The sequence below is a fragment of the Lutra lutra genome, chromosome 18 (assembly GCF_902655055.1).
Source record: "Lutra lutra chromosome 18, mLutLut1.2, whole genome shotgun sequence".
Lineage (NCBI taxonomy): Eukaryota > Metazoa > Chordata > Mammalia > Carnivora > Mustelidae > Lutra > Lutra lutra.
Genome location: NC_062295.1, coordinates 5,781,590 through 5,805,204, shown reverse-complemented (window position 1 = coordinate 5,805,204; position 23,615 = coordinate 5,781,590). Strand labels below are relative to the sequence as shown.

General features: G+C 43.8%; 1 protein-coding gene across 5 annotated transcripts in view; it reads right to left on the bottom strand.

Moving 5' to 3' along the window:
- The window catches only part of RBFOX1 (RNA binding fox-1 homolog 1), a 2,072,285-nt gene that overhangs the window by 478,850 nt on the left and 1,569,820 nt on the right, over positions 1–23,615 (bottom strand). The gene's annotated exons all lie outside the window — the stretch shown is intronic.

The window sequence follows — 23,615 nt, the reverse complement described above, 5'->3', positions numbered from 1 at the left end:
ACAGATATTTTTTTTTTTCTCTCATAGTTCCAGAGGGAAGAAATCCAGCTCAGGGTGTGGGCAAGGCTGTGTGCCCTCCCAAGGCTCTGGGAGAGAAATCCTTCTTGCCCCTTCCAGCTCCTGGTGTTCATCAGTCTGTGGCTGTGTCCCTCCTGCCCCAGCCAGCCTCAGTCTTCACATGGCCTTCTTGCTGGAGACATGTTTGGTTGTCACAGCTGAGGGGGGTGGTGTTGCTAATGGATCTGTGAAACCAAATCTCCCTCTCTTTTTTTTTTTTTTTTTTTAAAGATTTTTATTTATTTATTTGACAGAGAGAGATCACAAGTAGACAGAAAGGCAGGCAGAGAGAGAGAGAGGGAAGCAGGCTCCCTGCTGAGCAGAGAGCCCGATGCGGGACTCGATCCCAGGACCCTGAGATCATGACCTGAGCCGAAGGCTTAACCCACTGAGCCACCCAAGCGCCCCTCCCTCTCTTTTTCTTAAAAGGACACCGGCCATTGGATTTAGGAACTTCTCTGACTCCAGAATGATTTCACCCAAATATCCTCGACTAATTACCTCTGCAGAAATGCTATTTCCAAATAAGGTCACATTGGGAGGCTCTAGGTGGATGTGAATTTCAGGGAGAATACCCTTCAACCCAGTGCACCTGTTCTAGAAGAAGAGTTCCTCTCCTGTTTCAGAACTTGAAGCACAGAAACAAACTACAATGACGACGCACACTGTGATCACAGTTACACGCTAAGCCTGAAACCTGCCCACTCTTTGTTACGAAGGCAGATGGGCTGGTGTTGGAGATGCGTTAGGTGCAGATACGTTGATCTGGGACTGTCTCACTGTTGTCATCAGGACAGAAAGGAAATTTCAACAAGAGCACTGGTCCTGGGTGCTGTGTCTGTGCACCCCCAACTTAGGTCTCATCTAAGTCTCACCCGTGAGGTGGCCCACAGCCTGTAGGATGCTGCCATGCGTCTTGAGAGGTGAGCTACTGATTGTCCATCCTGAGTCCACATGACAGCTGGCTGCTCCTCTGGGCTCCTTGAGGCTCTACGGTATGCCACTGACAGTGTCACTAGTGTCCACCTGGAATTCCTATTTGAAGCCACCCTAGCACATCTGTTGAGAGGAGACTGGCGTACACAGACAGATACCCTGCTTCCCTTTTTCATCTGCCTGTTCGGGTGTATCAGGAGGGTGAGAACATTGTCACAACAATGCAAACAACTTATACCTTATTATCAAGCTGTTCTTAACCATCCTCCGGCTACCCCAACCCTGGGGTTTCTCCCGGGCCACCCCACTTCATAGTATCTAACCTCCAATTCCCATCCCCTCTCCCCATCGGCCGCATTACAGGCTGTTTGTGGAATTCTCTCTCGTTTTCTCTTTCCTTAGGACCCATGCCCTCAGAACGTTACCTTTAATCTCACAACTTGTTTGTTGATTTAGGTTTTTTTCTTAAATATAGATTGTTCATTCCCTTGGGGGGAAAAAAATCTGTGGGTGTGTGTGCACACGAGCATGAACACGAGAGAGAGCGAGAGAGAGTGAGAGAGAGCGAGAGAATCTCTTGCTATACAACTACTGAAGAACAAAACATCAGCAGGGATAAGACTAATCTCTTGATTCCTGCCTATAAAAAGCCAAATCGAAATGGATACCCCCTCCCTACTCAGAATTTCAGCTCTGAGAGTTGCAGGAAACAGAGTCCAACTGAGAACTCCAGAAGAGTGGGGACTGGGGCCTCTGGCAATCTTGAGGCCCACTTTGCCCCTGGCTGGACTCAGCCACACACCAGGTTCATGGCTTGTGAGAAGAGAATGTCCCCTGCCCCCCACCCTGCCCCCAGCTGGGTGCGTGGAAGCAGCAACACAGACCACACCGTGGCAGGGACTGAGTCCATCTGTAAATCCCTCAATGCTCAGTGCCTGGCACAGCACCAGACACGAAGAGGCACTCAATAAACGTCTGTGAAATGTGTGAATATTCACATTGTTGCAACCTTGGCAGCCAAACACAAAGGTGGGATTGGCAATGGTACCTCTGCTTCTAAGGTCTGGAGACCATGAGAAAATTATTAAGACTACAATTTGTTCATCAGAGCTCCATCCTCAGACAGGGGCTATGGTGATGTACCTTGGGCCTTGCCAGCCTGGTCCTTAGTTTATGATTTAGGGTTAATTCCAGAAGCAGGTCATTTATTTTATAGCCCAATTAAGATTTCTTGTCCCTTCTACAGTTGTTTGAAAATGTCTGCAAAGAGGTACAGGAACAATATTTTTAAAAGCAAAAAATTGAGAACAGCATACTGGTCCACCAGAAGGGGAATTTTGGATTAAATTGCATAACAATCCTGGGGTGCCTGGGTGGCTCAGTTGGTTAAGCATCTGACTCTTGAACTCAGCTCAGGTAATGATCTCAGGGCTGTGATACAGAGCCTCGTGCTGGGCTCTGTGCCGGGTGTGGAGTTTGTGCGTGCATTGTGTGTGTGTGTGTGTGTGTGTGTGTGTATTTGATTGAAATATATATATTTGATTAAATATACATGTGTTTAAAATAAATACATATATGACAACCCTAACGAAAGACTATTATATACCCATCAGGTAAGGGAAAAATCTGAGTATCTGAGTAAAAACTGGGTGTGTATATACTAAGATGATTCTGAAATGTGGTTGTGTATGTGTGTGTGTGTGTGCGCGCGCAAGTGTGTGTATGTGTGTGTTTCTGCAGACGAGAAATTGTACACTATTAAAAAGTTATTTCTAGAGTGTAGAATTTGGAATCCTGTATTTTATATCCCCTTATTCTTTTCTGTTTTGAACTTTTGCAAATGATATGTATTATTTCTGACATGAAAAAAAAATTAAAAATCAAACTTGAAAGAAATGTCCTCCTACTATTTCAGTGTTTATAAACTGAGTTCATGAAGAAGTTTATTGAGACTCTGAGTGGGAAACGTGGGGAGAGACTGAGATTCTAGGGAATAATAAGGGGAATAGAAGAACCAAGGGATAAAAAGGACATATCAGATGGTGAATGAGGTCAGTCACCCACTTGCAAAAGCAAAACATCACCAGACCTGGCACTTCATACATAGTCATAAAATTCCCTCATCCGTGTGCCATTTTCCAAAGCAAAATCTCTGAACATGTCTCTTTGCTCTGAATTGATAAGGTTACTAATTACCAGGGGACAAGGGCTCTCTGCAGTGACATTTATACAATTCTCTGCCCCTTCATCCAAATCAAACAAGGTAATACTCAAAGGAAATTGGCCAGGAGACTCCCCATACTTCAACTCAGGCAAGTCAAAACCTTTCCAAATCTCAGATGGCTGATATTAGAATAAGAAAAATAAGATTTAAGAGTCTCAAGCTGAGGATGCTTTCAGGAGTGTAGGAATTATTTATATGTGCATCCCTATGTTTGGCAGATAAATAAGAGGGTCATAATCCCTGCCCTGAGATCTCAGACATATAACGTAACAGAAAAGTAAAGAGCGAGACAACATGCCCAAGTTGGGGACCAAAATGGGAACTAAAGCCCAGATGTCTTGACTTCAACATGCCATTCGAGGAGATGGACCAGAGAATAACTCACATTATTCCTCCAACTTTTAAGTTTAGGGTTCCTTAACAGCAAAAGGAAAGGAGGAAGAAGAGGAAGGAGAATGGGGAGACAGAGGAAGGAGAGAGCCGTTTGAAAATTTATCTTTGCCTTTTATTTATCTGTGAATCAAGAAGTGACTATTTTTTTCAGTTTGTCATCTGTACAATGGAGCATAATGAAACCTGCTCATTTATATTTATGGTATTACTACTGTGATATTAAAATGAATATTGCATATCCATTTTACCATCATATAATCATATAAATGTAGAGATAGATAGTATGGGTGGACAGACAGACAGACAGACAGATGGATGATATACAGACAACATTTCGTTTTGTCATTTTAGAAACTCGACATCATTCCACCATTATCGGCGCATTTCAGCTGAAAAGAAAAGTGCCGGCTTTCCTGGAATGTCTGCTGGAGCTCGGAGGGGTTTCTCTGGCAAGACACCAACTCCCTTGTGAGGAGCTGGCTGCAGCTCTGAGAGAAGGAAACAGGCTCTTGTTACAGTAAATGTCAGCACCAGTGGGAAAACCTTGCTAGCTGGCTGTATTCTGGGAACAAATATGTTTTTAGTGGTTCACTGCCTGGAAAACCCAACTTGGGTTGCCCCCAAACCTTTGAGCCTGTTTACAGGGAAGAGTGAGCACTGTCTTTCTTGTTTTGGGTGCTCCAAATGGAAGGCACTGATCACGTTCCATCTCCCTACTTTAGGACTGAATAGAAATGTCTGACCGTCCAGCGCTCATGCTGACATCACTTCTATAAATGCGCGCTTGCGTTCTTCTTCCAAATATCTAGAAAGATGATTTTCATGAGGAGCTGCTCAGATGAATAAGAGAAATGCTCCAAGGAAAAAATTCACTTATTTCTGCATATGTAAACCTTATCTTTGGTACCCCAGCAGAGAGATCTCTAGAATTAGCTGCCCATATTCAAATACCGGTTTTGATATCTACTAGGTTTATAACCTGCATGAGCAATTTTACCATCACGGCCCTCTGTTTCTCTCTCTCTTTAATGGGGACAACAACATTCCCTAACTCCTAGAGGGACCCAAGGATTTAAAGTAAAAAGGCTGGAAGAGTTTATTCAGTGTCTCACACTTGGCAATCAATGTACCTACTAATAGAAGTAAGGGTAATGGTATCTTTAACAAAAATTTAATGTATTTTGTTATCCATTCCAAAGCAATACAATAAAAAATTTAAAAAGCACATCCATTTAAAATAGTTATGTTTAAGTCCAATGTAGTTGGAGAATATGGTAATTTAATTATTTCCAGAGAAAAGGCTTAGAGGAGATATCAACTCGCTAATCATTACTTGTAAACTACCTCCTTAAGCCTCCAGAGACTCCTTTCTCCAGGAGGAAGACGACCAATTATGTTCTAAACTACATACGTAACAGGGTCAGGAAACCATAGGTATGTGCTGCACGCCCTCTGTTCAGGCCAAATTCCGCTCAGCATTCTTATTTATTGTGAGAGTATCTTCTTGAAAGGAGGGGGAATTAGGTGAGCACATGAAGTGTTGCGAGGATACAAAATAAGGGAAGGATTAGTAGTTGAGTCAGGAGTGAGCACCTTGTTGCTGACGCTACGCAAATACACCTGCACATGCTATATTTTCCTATCCCTGACCATGGCAGACATCATCAATTGATCACGGCACTTCCTCCCAATGAACCCATCTATGACCCCAGAAGCCTGTGGTACTAGTCGAGCTGCAGTTAGACACTACCAATCACCGAGAGATAGGAGGTGCCATAAAACCATTTTATAACCCCAAACATTGGTCTTGGTAGAAGCAATAAAAAAAGGTCTGCACTCATGATGAAGGTAGCCATTTGAGCAGCTGGGAACGACTTGAGTCAAACCTTAGTGAAAGGGAGTGTAATGTCTATGGTAGAAAGTAAACAGCTGGTTGCTTTGATCCTAAGTGCTGAAGGTTTGGGGCTGACAAAATGCAGTGCTGATGAGAGCGCAGTATAAGACAGACTGAAGGATTCTGCGTTGAACTGGGTGATTAGAGAGAGTTTCCAAGGTTGAAACCTGCAGGACTCAACAATTAAAAAAAAAAAAAAAGACTGGTTCAGCTATCTGTGCTAAGACAGTGCCTGTAAATGGGACACAGGAGTTACAGAAACCCCTTTGATAAAATTATGACGAGGATTGTACCTCACAAAGGCTTGGCAGTGGACTGCGTCCATCATACAAAAGAAAGTGGTAGGATAATTATTTGTATTGTGACTTTCTAGCGAGTAGAGGTAGGTGATCTTCATAGAATCGATAACAACAAGAACACATTCAAGGCAATTTTTTAAAAGATAACAATTATAAGACAAGGGCAATAATGTATTTTACCACAAACATATTCTGTGCTGTATGTGAGGATTTAACATTTACTATTTTATGCACTCTTACACAAGGAGGGAAAAGGGGTCAGGGGGAAGGATGAGAAGAAAAAACGGAAAGAAAAAAAGGAGGGGAGGTGAAGGAGAAGAAACAAAGGTCTGTTTGTCTTGCTTGGATGTTATTTTTTTTATTGCCATTTTACACATTAGGCAATTAAAGCTCAGGACAGTGGAGTGACTTGTCTGGCATGTGTCAAAGTCAGGAAGAAAACAGCCCCATCTTCCACCAAAACACAAAGCTTTTTTACCTCTTTGCTGTACTATATCAAAAAAAAAAAAAAAAAAAAAAAGAGGAACCCAAGAGCAGGCACAGTGTTACTGCAATATTCCTGGAGAAGGACGCAGGATGGGTCATTATGAATATCCCCCTCTCTTTGGAGCAGATACGGATTCTACTATCTTACGATACATGACCACAAAACACAGTCATTAGACTTTCTCTAGCTTCACACTGTGTCTCCAAGCCATCCTCCCGCTCACGTGGACTCACAAATACACTGAGAAAAGTGGGAGAGGCTTGACCGGCTGGCAGTCATGAAGCAATCCCAGCCTACAACCACCGAGAACACACCATGTGTAAATGCATTCCATAAGGGCCTTTTATCCATTGATGGATGCAGACATTCATTCATTCATTCATTTATTCAATAAACATGTCTTTATGGCCAACTAGGTTATGGTTACAACGACTCAGGAAGGAGCAGTAAATGAAACATATATGAATTTCAGCCCTTGTCGAGCTTCCACGGCAGTGGAAGAAGACATGAGACAAATTTTCCAAGTACATTGTATGTCAAAGGGTGATCACTGCAAAGTAGAAAAGCAGCACAGGGAAGGAAGTGGACAATGTTAGGGGAGGGTGTGCACTTTTAGATATGCTGATTCCCTCCAGGAAATCGAGGAAAGCCGTGTGGCTGGAGAGGAGGGAGAGACACTACGGTGGGATGGAAAGCTGGGTAAGCTGGCAAGAGGTAAGGCACACAAATCCTTGCAGACCTTGTTAACAGATATTGGTCTCACTCCAGGAAAAAGACAGGACGCCACTGAATGGGTTGAGCAGGACAGAGGTACAGTTACGTCTGCATTTGAGATCTGCTGGCTGTTGTCAGCCGAATGGACTATAAAGGATGAAAGCTGGGAGGAGGAGGACCAGCTATCATAGTACTGGTGTAGAACATGTGAGAGAAGGCTGCAGTTTAGACAAAGGCGGAGCTTTTGGAAGGATTTGGTAACTTGTTCAGGGGGGGTAATGAACAGGACTTGGTTACCAGCTGGAGGTCGGGAGTGGGGAACTATTTCTTCCTTCACACAACAACCACCTTGAAATAATGAAAATATTCAAGAAGCCCAGTCTGGGGTGGGGCCCATCTCTAACCAATCATTCTGGGGATTCTCTTTACGGTGCTGAGCCCATTCTTGGATGTCAGAGTGAGGTGAGGGTGGGAAGTGAGATCAGCTCTAGGTTTAGGAAGAACTAGAGGGGAGAGAACTCTACAAAAAGAAAGTAAGTGAGGTGACATTACAGCAATCCAAATGTGAGACTGGAGGACATGGTAAGCTTAAAAAAAGGAGAAGGAATCTGACCAAAGACAAGAACGACACAGGGAACGATTCCATCCTGTGAACAAAATTGGCAAAAAGTCAAAGGTTACATGAGGTTTGGAGACCTGGAAGCCTCAGAATCCGTTGGACAGAAACGGAAAATCACAAAAGGATGCTGTTTTAGATGTGCGAAGAAATTAGTTCTATTCCTGTTATAAATGCCTTAAATATTTAGAACAACAGACATGTGGCCATAATTGCACAGATAACGCTGAGATATGTCAAGAAAAACAGAAAACAATTAATTAGTATGACACTTCCCCCAAGGAAGCAATTCAAATCATTTAGTGAAAAACAAAGATATAATAAAATGCAATCATCTGGTGTCTATATTAGCAATAATGAGTATATATGATCAAAGCCACGCCAAAGATTATTTTCCATTTTAAGTGTGCAAACTACCAACATTCTGTTGATGCAGGTGGGAGGTGAGCACTGGAGGAGTACAGCTACTTGATAGAAGAGAGGAAAGGCAGGGATTTCAGAGGGTTACCCGGCTGGCCAACAGACTAGGCAGCCACGTCTGTACTCGCCAGATGTGAACAAAATTACCTCCTGAAAATTCTGAGCTCTCCAGAACCAGAAAAAACGAGAAGTGGGAGAAAACAGCAGGGAGACTGGAAGGAGACTCAGAGCCCTGAGCAAGCGGGTGGGTGCCCTTGCTCCAGTCCTGCCCTCCATCACCAGAGCTCCAGAGCTAGCTCACAGAATGGGAGTTCCAACCCCTCACCAGCTTCGTCGCGACAGTCCTCAAAAGGCTTGGGAACTGTGTTCTTTGGCATTAGACAGATGCTAATTCTCTCTCCTTCCCGATTCCCTTCCAAATAGGAGCATATCCATCTAAGCCAGATGCGTTAGTCTCTGCTCTCCATCTCTGGGACCGACGTTACTGGGTGACAATGGCTCCCTCCCACTCAGCCCCAGGATCTCTATCAAAGAAGCAACTTGAGTGGCAAATGCATAGCATAGAATATTACTCAGCAAGTAAAAGGAACAAGACACAACCTGGAGGAGTCTCAGGGGGCATGGCAGTGAGTGAAAAAAGCCAGTTCCAAAATGTTACATACTGTCCACATTCCACTTATATGTTCCGGAGAGGACAAAACTTAAGACGGGAAGGACAGAGAGGGACAGGGGCAGGGGGAGAAGGAAGTGAGGCAACATGTAAGCCATCCTTGTGGTGTGTCTGTTGCGGACACGCGAATCGATACAGGCACTAATAAGTGTGTACACAGCTACTACATATAGGAGCACAAATAAAATTGGCGAAATCTGAATGAGATCAGAAGACTGCATCAGTGGATGGCATCAGTGTCTGAACAAGAGAAGCAGTAGATCTTACCATATGAATTAGACCAGTCATGGGTTTTGCTACGCTACAATCATTTTTTTTAAGACGTTGCCCTTGGGATATAGGGTCTCTGTATTACTTTGTAAGCTTCATGTAAATCAACAAATCTATAATTACCTAAAAGTAAAAAGTTTAATAAAAAAAAAAACAACAGTCCTTTGAAAGTCTACCAATGGATCAAAGTAAACATGTGAGTTGAAATTTGTTTGTCCTCCCTAAAGTAGATCATAAGGGTTTTATCCATATTTACTTTCAAAACCAAAGGAAAAACACATAATAAATCTAATTTTTTTGCCTAGATTCCGATTTTTTGTAAAAATATTTCTAATCTCTCCACACAGGCTTCAGTGACCCCAAACAAAGTGAGGTGATATGCAGAAGCTCTTTGGGGTGTGGGATTATGGTCAATGCTACCATCATCATTCAGCTCACAGCAGCTCAGCAACGATGCTAAAAACTCAGAGTTCCTAGACTGAGTTCTGATTTTGACATGTAGCTAGAGCTTGGAATTGACCTACCCAAAACCCTGCAGTCTGTGTTGACCCTGATTCTGAATGGTTCTGGCAGCCCCCAGCCAACGCCAGAGCACCAACATTCCAAAGCAGGATCGCATCTAACCGCTGGCATAACATTTCCTTTGATTCCATGGCAACCCTATATCCTAACTGTGCTTTGCATGGGCTGCAACCTTCCATTTACCCTACATTCACTTCCAAATTGAAACGGTATCTTGTCCTACACATGTTTTCTGTGATAGTTTGTCCTGCGAATTCATTTAATAATGAAGCATATGGTCTGTCGTTCCATTTCAAGAACCTGGGTGGCATTCACAACCAACTCCCAGGCATTACATACACAACGAGAAGGAGCTTTTCAGCCTGCAATTCTAAAGCTGAAAAGAGGCTCAGGTGAGTTTGCTTCCATTAACCTGAGCCAATGAGAATATGACTGCATTCTTCCACACTCAATAGTATGGAAGTTGCTGAATATTTAGTAGCATAATCAAGTATAATAGGGTCAGAATGGGAGAGCTCCTTGCAAATTCCCTTCAGCCTTTCACTGTCTGACAGCAGAGAGTGTGTGTTTATTATACATATAAAAAAAATGTTGTTTAAAAGGTCCCTTTCTGTGTGTATGTGAAGAAAACAGGTTATCACATATGTTGTAGGAATGTAAACGAATGAAACCTTTTTGGAGGACAAATCTTAGCAATATCTATGAAAAGTAAATTGATATAGCCCTTGCGGAACTAAGAAATTATCCTATAAATATACATGTGCAAACACGGAGAGATAGATGTATAAATAGAAGCAGTGTCTGAAATAGAATAAAAAAAAAACTAAACAAACCATATAAATGTGCATTAACAGGAAATCTATTAAATATTGTTTTATTCATAAATGGAATAGTATAAAGCTATTAAAAAGAATAAATTAATTCTATATATCTAGTGTAGAATTATTATACATGGCACATTTATAAATATTAGAGTACCAGCTGGATAACTAGAATTTCTCTTCTTTCTCTTCCCCTCACCTCCTTCCCTCCCTTCCTTCCTTCTTTTGGCTGCTGGCAAATCTTTCATGGATCAATTCCTTGGAATGCTGTTACTTCTCTTATTCCCTAAGTCCCTTCTCAAGATCTGCTACCTTAAGGAGGACTAAAGGTAACCACGGAGTGGGGGACATAAGGAATTGATACTCAAAGGGTATAAAGTTTCAGTTATACTAGACGAATAAATTCTAAAGATATGATGTATAACATAGCGTCTATAGTTAACAATACAGTGTGGTACACTTCAAAATTTGTAAAGAATGTATATCTCATGGTGAGTCTTCTACACACACACACACACACACAAGGACACTGAGAAATGTTGAATATGTTCATTACCTTGATTACTCTGACGGTAGTGATGGTATCACAGATGTATGCATATGTCCACACCCATCACATTAAATATATGCAGTTCCCTGTGTATCAATTACACCTCAATAAAGTCATTTATTTTTTAAGCTCATTCTTTCAGAATCTTCAGGGGAAAAAAAATCCCCACACTTTGTTTCAGCTGTGATTGTTAAAAATGTATATATTATAATGGTACTCAGCCTGTTCAAAAATGGACATACTGAGAACATTTGCTGATTTTTCTAAAATGAGAGGCTCTGGGAAATTTGCATTAATATTATAAACACACACACACACACTGTAGTTCAGCTTCACCTTCAGCACTCAAATTATATTGAATTTACTTTACTTGAGACAATATGATTTTTTGAGACTAAAGTTATCTAAAGTAGAGTTAAAGTCTCTTCTCTACCACTTGCTGTGTAAATTTGACCAAGTTAGCAAACTCAAACTCTAGTTTCTTTACGTATAAAGTGAGTTTGATGAGGTTGTTAGCTGATAAGGTTGTTGAAAATACTAAACAAATATCCACAGAGGATTTGATAAAATGTCTCTCCAATAGTAATGTTTCATTACTATTACATACAGTACATGTAGACACATGCACATGTGTGCACGTATGCACACACACACACACACACACACACACACACGCCTGCAGGTAGAGGGTCTGAAAACTTCCCAAGCTAACTTGTACGACTGCCTATTACTATTTTCTTACAATAGTTCATTTATCTTCACCAGTTTCTTTTTTTTAAGATTTTATTTATGAGAGAGAGAGAGAGAGAGAGAGCGAGCACAAGCAGGGGGAGAGGCAGAGACACAGGGAGAAGCAGACTTCCCGCTGAGGTGGAAACTGGACATGGGGCTCCATCCCAGGACCTAGAGATCATGACCTGAGCCGAAGGCAGATGCCTAACCACCTGAGCCACCCAGGCACCTCTACCGTCACCAGTTTCAAAATGCCTTCTATAACTCTAAGAAGAGCGGGTGTCGAGCTCAATCTAACGTATGGGAGAACTTCAAACAACTGAAACCACGTAACAGTGACTGCTTTGTGAGACATTCCTATCACTGAGGGGACTCAGGACAATGAGTTCTTCTAGAATAAGTCATAAGAAAGATCGCAGGGTCGCTCTGTGATTGGGCTCACTTTGCGGACCCCTCCCACATTGGCATAAAATGTGCGCCATGCACTTCAGTTGCCGTTTTTCTGATCTGTCGGAGGAGAGATATGGCTGAGGCTTAGTCCTCCACGTGCGGTACTTTTCACATGTCTCCTTTCCAACACAGCAGCACGCAACCGTCTGTGTGTTTAGAGCACATCTTCCTTTGAATGGAAACCCTTGAGTTAGTGACTCGATCCCATTTATCTCTTCATTTCACATCAGTCAGCACACAGTAGGTGCTCAGTGAGTGACTTCTGCAGTCAAATGCTCTACCACTGAGCTATACCCCCTCTAGTGAGTGACTTCTGGATGACACAACGCAATCCGGAGTGCTTTTCTATCTACAAAGTTTTTTCTACAAAATCTAGACCATTAGATATTCTACCAGAATATTTAAACAAATCTGCTGTTAAAATATTAATAACGGAAGCAGCAACGATGATGGCAATGATGTATAAATTGAAAAGCAAATCCACAGAGATGTCAACAGAATGTTTTTGTCTCTTTATTTCCATTCTCCTTATTTGAGCAGGGATGTTTTTATCAGCTTTAATGCCTAACTAGAATAATTTACATCTATCTCTTTCCCTCTGGTATTAAGAGCAAAAACATCTGATGGCTGCATTCTTTGGGGAACTTTTCTCACAGTATTTTTCCCCCTCACAATGACTAGTTGATAATAAGCACAACAATAAAGTAGATGCCCCTTCTATCCAATAAATGTCCTCTGTCCTTAAGTCAAAATTTTCCTGGAACAAGGGATGGGGAGGGAAGACTAAAATAAAAGATTGCATTTATAGCTTGGCCATAGAGACTAAATCAGATCATGTTTATTGATTTATTTCAATCAATAGACATGGGAAAGTTCAGGAGATGTTGACCCACGCCTCCAGGTATGCATTTGAGAGAGGTTTTTACCCACCCCCAAAGCTGAGTTATTGCAGAATGAAAAAACGTTTGTGTCCACCAAGCGACACAGATATATTTATAACAGGAGGAAAGGGGGAAATTCAGCTCCCTTTATTTTTCCCCCAGACAGACTATAACATTAAAAGACAGGTTTTACACAAAATATTAAGCTCTGTCATGTTTCTATGTACTTAACCAAATAATAACCAAACACAAACAAAATACGAGAATCACAAACAGACACATCCTGCATAAAAATAAATAGGCTTCATGTAGTGGCAATGGCCATTCCTTGGTTTCTGCCTTGCCCGGAATACATCTGTTCTCAGGAGCTATCTCTGTCTCTTAGGGGTCCCTTGGAGTCTTCCCAAAAAATCAGTTCCTCTGTGCCAGGCTCTGTGCCGATCACTGTCTGTTGTCTCTTCCAGGGAGGGAAAACGTTCTGCCATGTCTGGACATAAAATCCATGTTTATATTCCATAAAGAACTCATCTAAACTATTATTTTTTTTTTTCTGTGGGAGCTGAACTAGCCACTTGTTTTCCTCATGCTGCATTTCCAAAGTGAAATCAATTCCTTCTCCCTGACATGTACACCCACCAGGCTCATGTCTTACTGATGACACTGGCACAAAAGAGAGGCCACCAGCAATGATGCAAATGGAATCTAAAGACCTTACTGCACATCTTTACCAAGGCAGCCTGACCGGCTATTTGGAAGCATCAGACTTGACGGGCACCATTTTTTAAAGAAGCTAAAGTTCACACTGAGATCGAAGCTTCAAAGGGGTTTTGAACTGTGATGGGTATGAAGAATTAAAGGCAACGTTCTTTGACTATCAGCTCCGTCAAGGGATGGGATGAGGTGGTGGATACACTTGTGGTGCAGGAAATCCACACTCTGTTTCTGGCCCATCACCTCTTCCTCATTTTTCTGGTAGCAACATTTCTCTTTCTGCTGGTCGAGTGCATTCCTTGCAGTGGACTTGGTAAAGCTGGGCAGACCTGACCCGTGCTACTGCTAGATACGTGGTCTTGACTGGAATGAGAATTCTCTCTCCTTCTAGCCCCAGGCATCAGTTCAGGAAAGAGGATGTAATCCAAGTAGAGTTGATACCTCCCTAATTCTATACATGGAAGCTAAAAGGGAGAGGATGTTTTACTTCAAAATATAAGCTGTTAAGAATACAGCCTGGAGGCTACAACTAGCCACATGGAGAAAATCTGCTCAAGAATGAAACCAACATTCAGAAGGAAGTCCAAGGATGGAGAATGGACATAGCATCAGTAACTGTTATTTGAACCCTGGGACCCAGCCCTACCTGAAGAAAATATATCTTTTGGATTCCTTATTTCATGAGCCAATAAATCTCCTTGTTAAAAAAAAAAAAAACAAGATTAAATTTGTTGGAATTTAATTTCCATCACTTGCAATAAAAAATGTTCTCATGGATCCACGTGATAGCAAGAAAAGTGTGACCTACTTCTTGTTCTGTGGCTCACTTTTAAAAATTCACTTTCCCAGGAAGGTCTGAGTTTAGCCGATGTGGCTTCTGGGTCAACAGAGAGCTTGTCTTCTGACAACGTCATGCATGGCAATGCTGGGGTGCTGGTGGGGGATCAAAACCAGAGTTCCTGCAAGTGGAACACACTTCACAGTTTCTTTCACTTGAGGGAGACAACTCCTGTACTACCATAAAAATAATTCTGGAAAGAAATGCATCTGCTTTCAGAAAGTGTCTGCCAAGATATGGCCCGATGTAATTTAAAATGGCTAAGACAATCAGCTTGAAAATTAAGGTTTCTAATGGGAACACCTACTCAGCCCTAATAATAGGGGAACTACCATCATAATTATAATGTGGTGCAAAGCAGGCACATCATTAACTAACTTTCCTCAGCTCCTGCAATTAACAAGCATCAATAGATTGAGTAAATTATTAATAACCCACATATGCTCCAGTGCACACTGCTGGCTCTATGTTTTTTTGTTTTTTTTTCCCAAGTAAGAAGCAAAAAGTTAACAGCTGATATCCAAATAATCTTTGATTTATCTCCTTTGCAACGTTACTGCACCTTTTAATAATTCTTCCTGGAGGAGATAACGGTTGTAAAGAATTAAGAAGTGAGTAGAGAAAGAAACAACCTGGAAGTGAGCAACGGAGTCTAACAGGGAGACCGTCTTCTACGAGTTGATCCAACAGCCCCGTTCCTTACTTTCTCCGTGGCACGATCATTTATGGAATTGCTGCTCTCATCAATGAGTGCTAGTAAGGGTGGAAGCCGTTATGGCTGCGACTTTATACAGTGTAGTGTGAATCAGCAGTTCTCAAATGTAGCCTAGGGACCGATTTAGGTTTATGATGTTCACAAATAATCTCCTCAAATCATGGGGCATTAGCACAGGGTGGGCCCTAGCCTAATATGTAAGCGATAAAGAAGACAAAACAAGAGAGCCAGGAAGAATTAGGGGACATAGCCGAGGCTACACAAATAAGTTAGAAGTCTTTCCCTGGCATTGAAACTGTTGTCAGCCTTGGGTAAATAAAGCACATGCCCTGTCTTGAAGGCCTGCGTGTCCTAACAGAAAGAGGCTACTGATCAGCAAGCGTCAATAGACCAAGAAAACCCTCTGGTTGGAATAAACACAAGGGAAGAGGAGGAGAAGGGTAGGCAACTCAGCCCCGGGCAGAGTTGCCTGTCCTTAACCATAAGCTTTAAAATAAGATTTCCCATAAGATTCCCATAAGATTTAAAATCTCTGCTGGATTCTTGAATGATAGTTCGAAAAAAAGGCGACGAGGTCGAACAGAAGTGGGAATGGTCCCAGTAGAGGCCACGCTGCGTACAAAGATGGGGGCATAAGGAACACATGGCATGTTCTCCAAATGAGTCACCTGATGCAGCTGGGAGTCTAGATGAGATGGCGTGTCCAGATGAGGAGGGAAGTGTCAGGAACAGATGCTTTCTGCTGAGAGCCACGGCCGGTCTTCGAGCAGCCTCCAGCAGGCAGTGACAGAACCAGGCTCTGCTGATGAAAAGATCCCAAGGGCTGCACTTGACAGAATGGAATGGAGAGGGGGTGTGGTAGGGGAGGGAAAAGATGACAGGGAGTTTGTGCCAACCCATGCAAGGGATGTGAGCGGTCTTCACCGAAGACTCCGCCTCGGGAATGCAGCAGGGAACGAAAGGGTGTGTTTTCGTGCTGATCGGGAGATAAAACCCAGAGACTTGACTCTTCACCCTGAGTCTTGGGTGATGTGACTGACTACTGCCAACTCCTTAACAGGCAAACAGCCATAGAGCAACTGTTACAAGACTGAACCACCACCAGGAAGGAAGTCTGGTAGCCTTGGCTCTGGGTCAGATGTAAAGGGGCAGGTTTGAGGACACTGAGCTGCAGGAGATGATTTCCAAGACTTGGTTTTTCTCTTCCATCTTGATAAACCCGGGTTTTCAAAGACCACCCCCTGCTGTGAGGAAGGGGCTCTTTCGGAAAGAAGAAATAGCCAGTGTAGGATAGGTAGACCAGAAGGCCTCTGACCTTGAAGCAATCTATCAAGTAGGAAAGTAGCAGAACTCTGTGGCTCCAGGTATTTTGGTCTTGATGCCTCTTTCAAAAAAAGGCATCAGACTGAATGAGTTTTGGCAGATGCCAAGTCATCTGGCTGAGTCCTGGGAGCAGGCAGAGGAATGACAAAGGTGACCCACGGGTCACTCTGCTACGAATGTCCTCAAGAGCCTGTCGGCAGGCAAGTGCCTGGGGCTGCCGGACTCAGGATCAGTCTCCGGCAGGCTCTGCCTCCCAGGCCTCTCTGGGTTTCTGCTCAAACGATTGCCTCATTTTGAGATCATTCAAGCATGTTAAAACTGGAGACAGCAGAGCAGCACATCTATTCAATGATCATTTAAACTATACAACTGGAATTTATCACAAGTACAAGGGAAAGGGTGAGTCGTTAGAAAATCAAACTTGGAAAATCTCCACTCTCGATCAAACAGCTCAGCTTTCTGCCCAGGGAACCGGGCACTGCAGCCTTAACACGCTGACTGTGTCCAGCCTCCTCTTGGTGTCCAAAAAGGATCCGAGGTGGAGACACAAACAACAAAAGAGGGGTTCAGATATGTAAAGGGAGAACTTGAGACAGGCAAAAATAAAAGAGGGGGCAAGATAAGTGGATGCAAAAAACTCACTCTGGGATAGACTTATAGTTCCTCAAAACCACCTTCTCAGGATTTCTTTGCCATGATCATTAAAAGGGAGATTCTCTGTAGATAAACCCTCTTGAGTTGTCTTGAAAGGATCATTAAAAAAGAGACACCTCTACAGACAATACCCCTGTAGACCTTTCAATTTCACCCATTTGTAGTAAACATATCGTTGTCATCATATCTGTTGGTCTGATGGGGGTCCAGGCACTGCAAGGTTGAAAGATCTGTTGTGTGGATTAGGGCCCAGAGCCAGCACCTTTTGGTTTCTCCACCTTGATGCTGTCTCATTTCCTAGGACTAGCTGTGATGGGGTTGGTACATCCGTTTTCTGCGTCTGCTAAAAAGCAGCCTTTTCTGTACCCCCTGATCTTGAGGTAGCGGCTGTTACCTTCGCACGCCTCCCACAAGACTGCAAGACACTGAGGGGGGAACCACTCCTGAGAAAGCTACTCAGATGACCATCTCCATCGTTCCTGTTCCTGGTCTTATTCCATTAACGTTTTCCATGGAAGTCCTGTGACCAGTCACAGACCCTGTGGTCCTACTTGTTTGCTGTCAAACCCAACATGTTGTTTGAGCAGATTTCTCCTGAGGAACAAACTACGAATCACTCATAGCAACAGCGGTGAGTGCAAGGTGGAAGTGACTCGGGGGGAGGGGAGGGAACTTTGGCTTCTAAAACTTTAACCTCCTGTCTCTTGGCTGGTGAATTCATAGAATACCGAGTTGTACGACAGACAGCACACCGACCCCAGTGGAGATCTGGAGCAGGCTATGGAACAACAGGAAGACCCATGATCACGTAGAATGCAAATACCCACTAGAACCACTGCCGGGTGAAGGCGCCGTTCTCAGGTCACAGAAATATTGCTCTCACTTTGCTACCATGAGGAGCTCAGGAAGAGCTGCAGAAAATACGAAAATTAACCCCACTGGCCTAAGCAGTGTAGCCCTCTCTGGTATCAGAAAGCTGAGGCCCCCTTTCATCCAGTCACTGGGACAAACAAGCCAATGGGTACAGGTGAGGGGGTCTGCTGGTTCAGCCGCATATGCCAATGTTGCAATTCCTTCTCTGCTTCTGCCTGGGGAAGACCATCACTGCGAGTCCATTTTCAAAAGGCAAGACACATTATATGCGAGCAGAGCGATCATTTTTAGTGCCAGGGAAAAGGAGAATTTCAGTACTTGACATTTGCAGAGTCTGGACAGGGTCTCGGGCTGAGTCTCAGGGGAGATGGAGACAGAGCTGGAACCGGGACCAGCATTTGGTGCCCCCCACCCCCGGCCCAGGGTACATGATGCGACGCCCTTCCCCTCCGCCATCTAGAGATGCTGAAACATGTGAATCTCATTTTAATTCTTGTTCTTCCCCCATTTGGAACAGTCAGGAGAACAGGGAGTGAGCAGTTTTAATTACAGCACTCTTAGCCCCCAGCCAGGTAATCAAACATGGGGTGAGGGGTGCCGGGGAGGAAGGAAGAACGCAGGGGCTGCCACGGAGCGAGGGAGGCGAGTGCGTGGCCACCGCTGTTGCGCCGCATGCAGGTCGTAGACCTGAGGGGATGAGGGCCTCCGAGAACCAGACCAGCCATATGGGTAAGCTAGGGAGAGGGATTGGGGGCGGAGGGAGAGACACACGTAGCGAGACACGGACATATTTCTATGTCTTCCCACCGTGGGGCCAAGCCCCTGGGATACATCAAGCTCAAAGATACATTGTTGTTTGCTTATTTCAAGATTTGCCTCAGCACCTAGATAAGCTCGAACTTGGCTATTAAGCAATCACGAAACGAAAAGGGCTGCAAAATATTCTCGCTAACAGAAGCCAGGAAAATGAAACGTGGCAATTGCTTACTCACATGAGGTTCTGAACTCCCTTTAAAAACAACAAAAAAAGGGGGGCAGAGAGAAAGGAGTGGGAGGATGTCCTGGCTGTTGGAAAGCCCCTCTGAGACCTGCACATGTCTACACCTGAAGAGGGATCGGTGTCAAGATTGAGACTGAATGAGCCTTGCGGCTGATCTGACCCAGGGTTTGTTGCGGAAGAGATGGCAGCTGACCCACCCCGAATTCCCGTCCCCCTGACCTCCACTGGCGGAGGCGGGAAGGGGGTGACTTTCGAGTAGGCAAAGGCACCTCAGCTCAGAGACACGGCACTTCCTGGAGACCCCCAGGGAGACACAAACCCAGTGCTGCTAAAAGGCAACCTTCAGAAATCACCTTCTCGGGCCATAAAGACTCCTTTATTCCGTGGCTTGATTTGCTATTGATTTAAGGCTCTTTTTCATAGTGATGCAGGAAAACATTTTATTTTCTCGGATGTAAGTGAGAGGGAGTCTATCCGGGGAAAGTCTGCTTCTGTGTGGAGTAATGCCATCATTTAATGACACTTTCATTGCATCCCTAAATGTCTACATGCGGAATTTTTAAAAGACCTGGACTTATCTTTATCCGGAGCATTTAACCTGGTGACCAGGGATCAAGAATGGGTATGGAAACTGTGGACCATAAGTAACGGTACAAAATGCTGAGTCTTTATGCATATATCCACTCCTCTGGGAGAAGTTTCTTCGCTTTGAATGTACTCTACGGGTCTGAGAACCCCCGCAAATGAGGATATCTTCAAGATCAGAAAAGGAGTCTATCCTTGCCCTTCCTAAAACGATCATATTAGCAAACCAGAGAGAGAGGCACATGCTTACCCACCAGAGGGCAATCCCTATGCAGACGTTTCCCTTGGAGGAGTCACTTTACACCCATACCAACTCTGAACTCAAACTTTCAAGCCGTTCAAGGGCACCCAGGAACCCGAAGAGGAACGCTCTGAAGAAAAGACCATGCTTTAAAGAAAATCATGACCGATTCAGGAAAACCTAACAAAACTGTGCCAACGTCTATGAACAAACATTATTGTGTAAGATCTTGGGGATGGGGCCGTTAATAAGCCATTCACAGTTTCACACGATCCCCACAGGCTTACTGACACACAGTAGATGCTCAGTAAATGCTCCTGAATAATATAAATGAATAAACAAATGAATGAATGTATGATTCAAAGGAAGACCTCCTAAGAAGTTTGAATGATGACAACGGTATTTGCAGAACTGAATTTCTAGGCTTCAGGTCCTTGCTTGCCTCCAAGGGCACAGGAAAGATAAAAAGGGTGAGTGAGAAGAAGCTCTGGGAGAAAGCTACCCCATAAATACAAGGTATTGTTATTTTTATTTTTATTGGTGCTTCTATTGCCTTCAGGGGAGGGGGGAGCATATGTGAATATGGCTAATTTTCTGCTTGACTCCAGACACATTCTAAATTACTGAGCCACATTTTATTTTAAATTGACTAATAAAGAAATCTCACACCCCACACCATTTCACATTTTCTTGGGTCGTTTAATGTTGCCACCCTCCTGCAGTGGCTGTTCTCTCCCTGAGAGCTGGGGGTGGGGTGGGGGCTGGGAGGCCACTAGACGCATTATTGCTCTCTGTCTCTCTTTCTCTTTGTCGCCTCTCTGTTCCTCTCTGTCTCTCTCTCTTTGTGGCTATCTCCCTCTTTTTTAATTTGTCCCGATCAAAACACAAATATCACCCTGAATCAGAAGCCTTGCTTTTATATGCTCACTTGAAAAAATCACGTAGGGCTTTTTGCTTTCCCTTACATAAAAATAAATGGAAAACATTTTGCAAATGTCAAATGCTATATAAAGGGAAAAATATGAAGGACACTGGACACATAAACAATAATACTAATGACAAATTTTACTTCTCCTAAAGCATTCTCTGCCACCCAGTTCCAATTCTGGAGTTTTATCTCAAGGGTCAGAAACCAGCTATATCATGGGTAGAAATGGATTCTCACAGGAAAATACTCTCCAAATGTGTCAGCCGAGGATATTAAGGAAGAAGGAAGAAAAGGAAAGAAAATGACTCAGGGTTGACCATTTTCACTTGTTCAATCATTTATTCACTCATGCCACACTTTTTTTTTTTAAAGCAACCCTATGTGCCCCAAACGGTTTAAGACGTTGGGAATACAGTGTATAAAATGGTGAGAGACAGTCCCTGCCCAAATGCAATAGTCTAAGCAGGGAAGACACACGTGTAGACAAAGCAATGTTCGATTGTGGTGTTAGGGACCAAAGTTTTGACTGACGAGAGAGAAGGTGAGCAGACAAGGGAAAGTGCCAGTAAGGAAATCTGACTGAGGTAGAGACCGAAGGCTGTGAGGGAGCCAACCTTTCTCCACTGTGTGGGTAACAGTATCGAGAAGAGAGTACAAAAGCTCAGAGGTAGAAAGAGTCTGGCCATGTTCCAGGAGCTCTCAAGAAGGCAGAGTGGAGGATGGGAGCTGGTGGAGGACTGACGAGAAATGAGGTCAGAGAGGGATCCAGGAGCTGGATCTTGCCTTGTGGGCATGGTAACGAGTCGAGACTTTCTCCTAAGTGGAATGGGAATCCGCTGAAGCATTTTAAGGGGGTGAGTGACATGACAAGATTTATGACTTTAAAAGGCCACTCAGGTTGCCTGCCTGGAGGACAGGCAAGCGCGGAAGCAAGGTGTCCAGTAGAGGGCTACGTAGTCACTGAGCAAAAAGTTGACGGTGGCTTCGACTAGGCAGTGGGGGACAGAGCAGTGGGGGACGGAGAGGGGAAGCTGGGTTAGGACTTTCTGGTGAATTAAATGTTAAGCCACGAGAAGGGGGATCCAGGAAAACTATATTAACCTATTTCTTTTAAACACGTGGAAATGCTAAACTTAGATCCATTTAACTCATCCAAAGTACAAGTGGCCTTAATATATTTATTAACATGGGGTCCTTTATCAGGTCAGGGAGAGCCACAAACATGACCTCCTCCCCCACCAAAAGATCCTCGACTCCCTCTAGCAGAATTCCATTACCATGTTTTTGCTTTCACTGAAGCCCGAATACTTCCTCTTACAGGATTGCTCACAACTTCCATTAAATAATCATCGGATAAGGTACACTAGCTGTCTCCCAAGTTGTGTCCTGAGGTCCATCAGAGCAGGGACCTTATCGGTCTTGGTCAGCAGGATATTCCCAGAACCAAGCACCACATCTGGCATCCTGTGGGTACAGGGAAATGAATATTGAATGTGAATACATGCCCTGCGATTAACTCTCTGAGTTTCCAGACAATGAAGGATAGGAAGCAAGCTGAGCCCAGTACTAACACCCACTGGCTATTTCCTAGTCTCCTCATAAGAATCCTCCTACTCTCTTCCCAGCCCACTGCAAGTCTAGACACACCAGTCCCATAAAGCCAGAGCCTCGTTGAATACCATGACTCATGGTTCGGAAACCACCATGGATAATCATCAGGAGTTTCCAGGGTTTGCTGTGGGTAGCTTCCTGCAGAGCCCTACAAAGCAGAAGGAGGTGTCATCCTTCCTTGCAAGTGGAGCTCATCCTCACTCTCTCCTTTTCTCTCTGACTTTCGCTCTAGGCTCTGAGACCCTTAGGAAACCATAACTTGAACCCCTTTTGGAAATGCCAACTGATTATCAAAAGCATTTCACAAAAGAACTCTATGGAACCCCGGTCCTCATAATCTTTCAAGATGTGTGACTCTTTGAAACCCATTATGACCCCACAAAGGAAACATGTTGGACAGTGCATTGCTACCTTTCCCATCAGATCTGCTGATCTGAGTGTCCAGCTGTCCACTCCTAATTTACTGATTACTGCATGGGCTATCACACTGAGATACTCTGCTTAAGGGTTTTAGATAAGAACTAATGATACTGATATTTACAAAGGACTGCCTACAAAGATGCCCCAAAACTCACAGAAGCATTCATCTACATATTAAACAAACAAACAAACAAAAAAAGCCAACAATCGTAAGCTCCTACCATGTGCCAGGTCCTGGGTATCCATCAATTAATTGAATAGACAGGTCTCCTCTACTCACAAATATATCAAGTTGGGAGGACAGACCACAGAGGCATGAATGTATAATTCCAAGTTGCAGTAAGCAGCGTAAAGAAAGAAATGAAGGTTCTAGAATGCAGACTGGGGTGGGAAGAGGTGAACACTTAAGTTAGAGGGTCAGGAAAAAATGGTCAAGAGAGGGTGAGGAGCTTTTATTTTAGCATTTACGCTAAACGGTCAAAGAGGGAAGGCACCCACCGACCGTGTGTGTGTGAGAGAGAGAGGCAGAGATAGAGACAAGGTTCTAGGTGGAGGGGAGAGCATGAGTGCAGATGGAGGCAAGGGAGAGCTTCCTCTGGCTAACATTTCTAATTCCCTGATGTTGGGCCACCACCTTGTCTGAAGAGCTCTGCATCCTACTACCATCTGCCCTCAGCAACCAAAACTCCTTCTCAGCGTGCCATGGTTTCCTCCCCTTCCTGCACAGCCCAAACGTCCGAGAGCTTGCCCCCTCCTTCGTGCCCTGCCTCATCATCACCT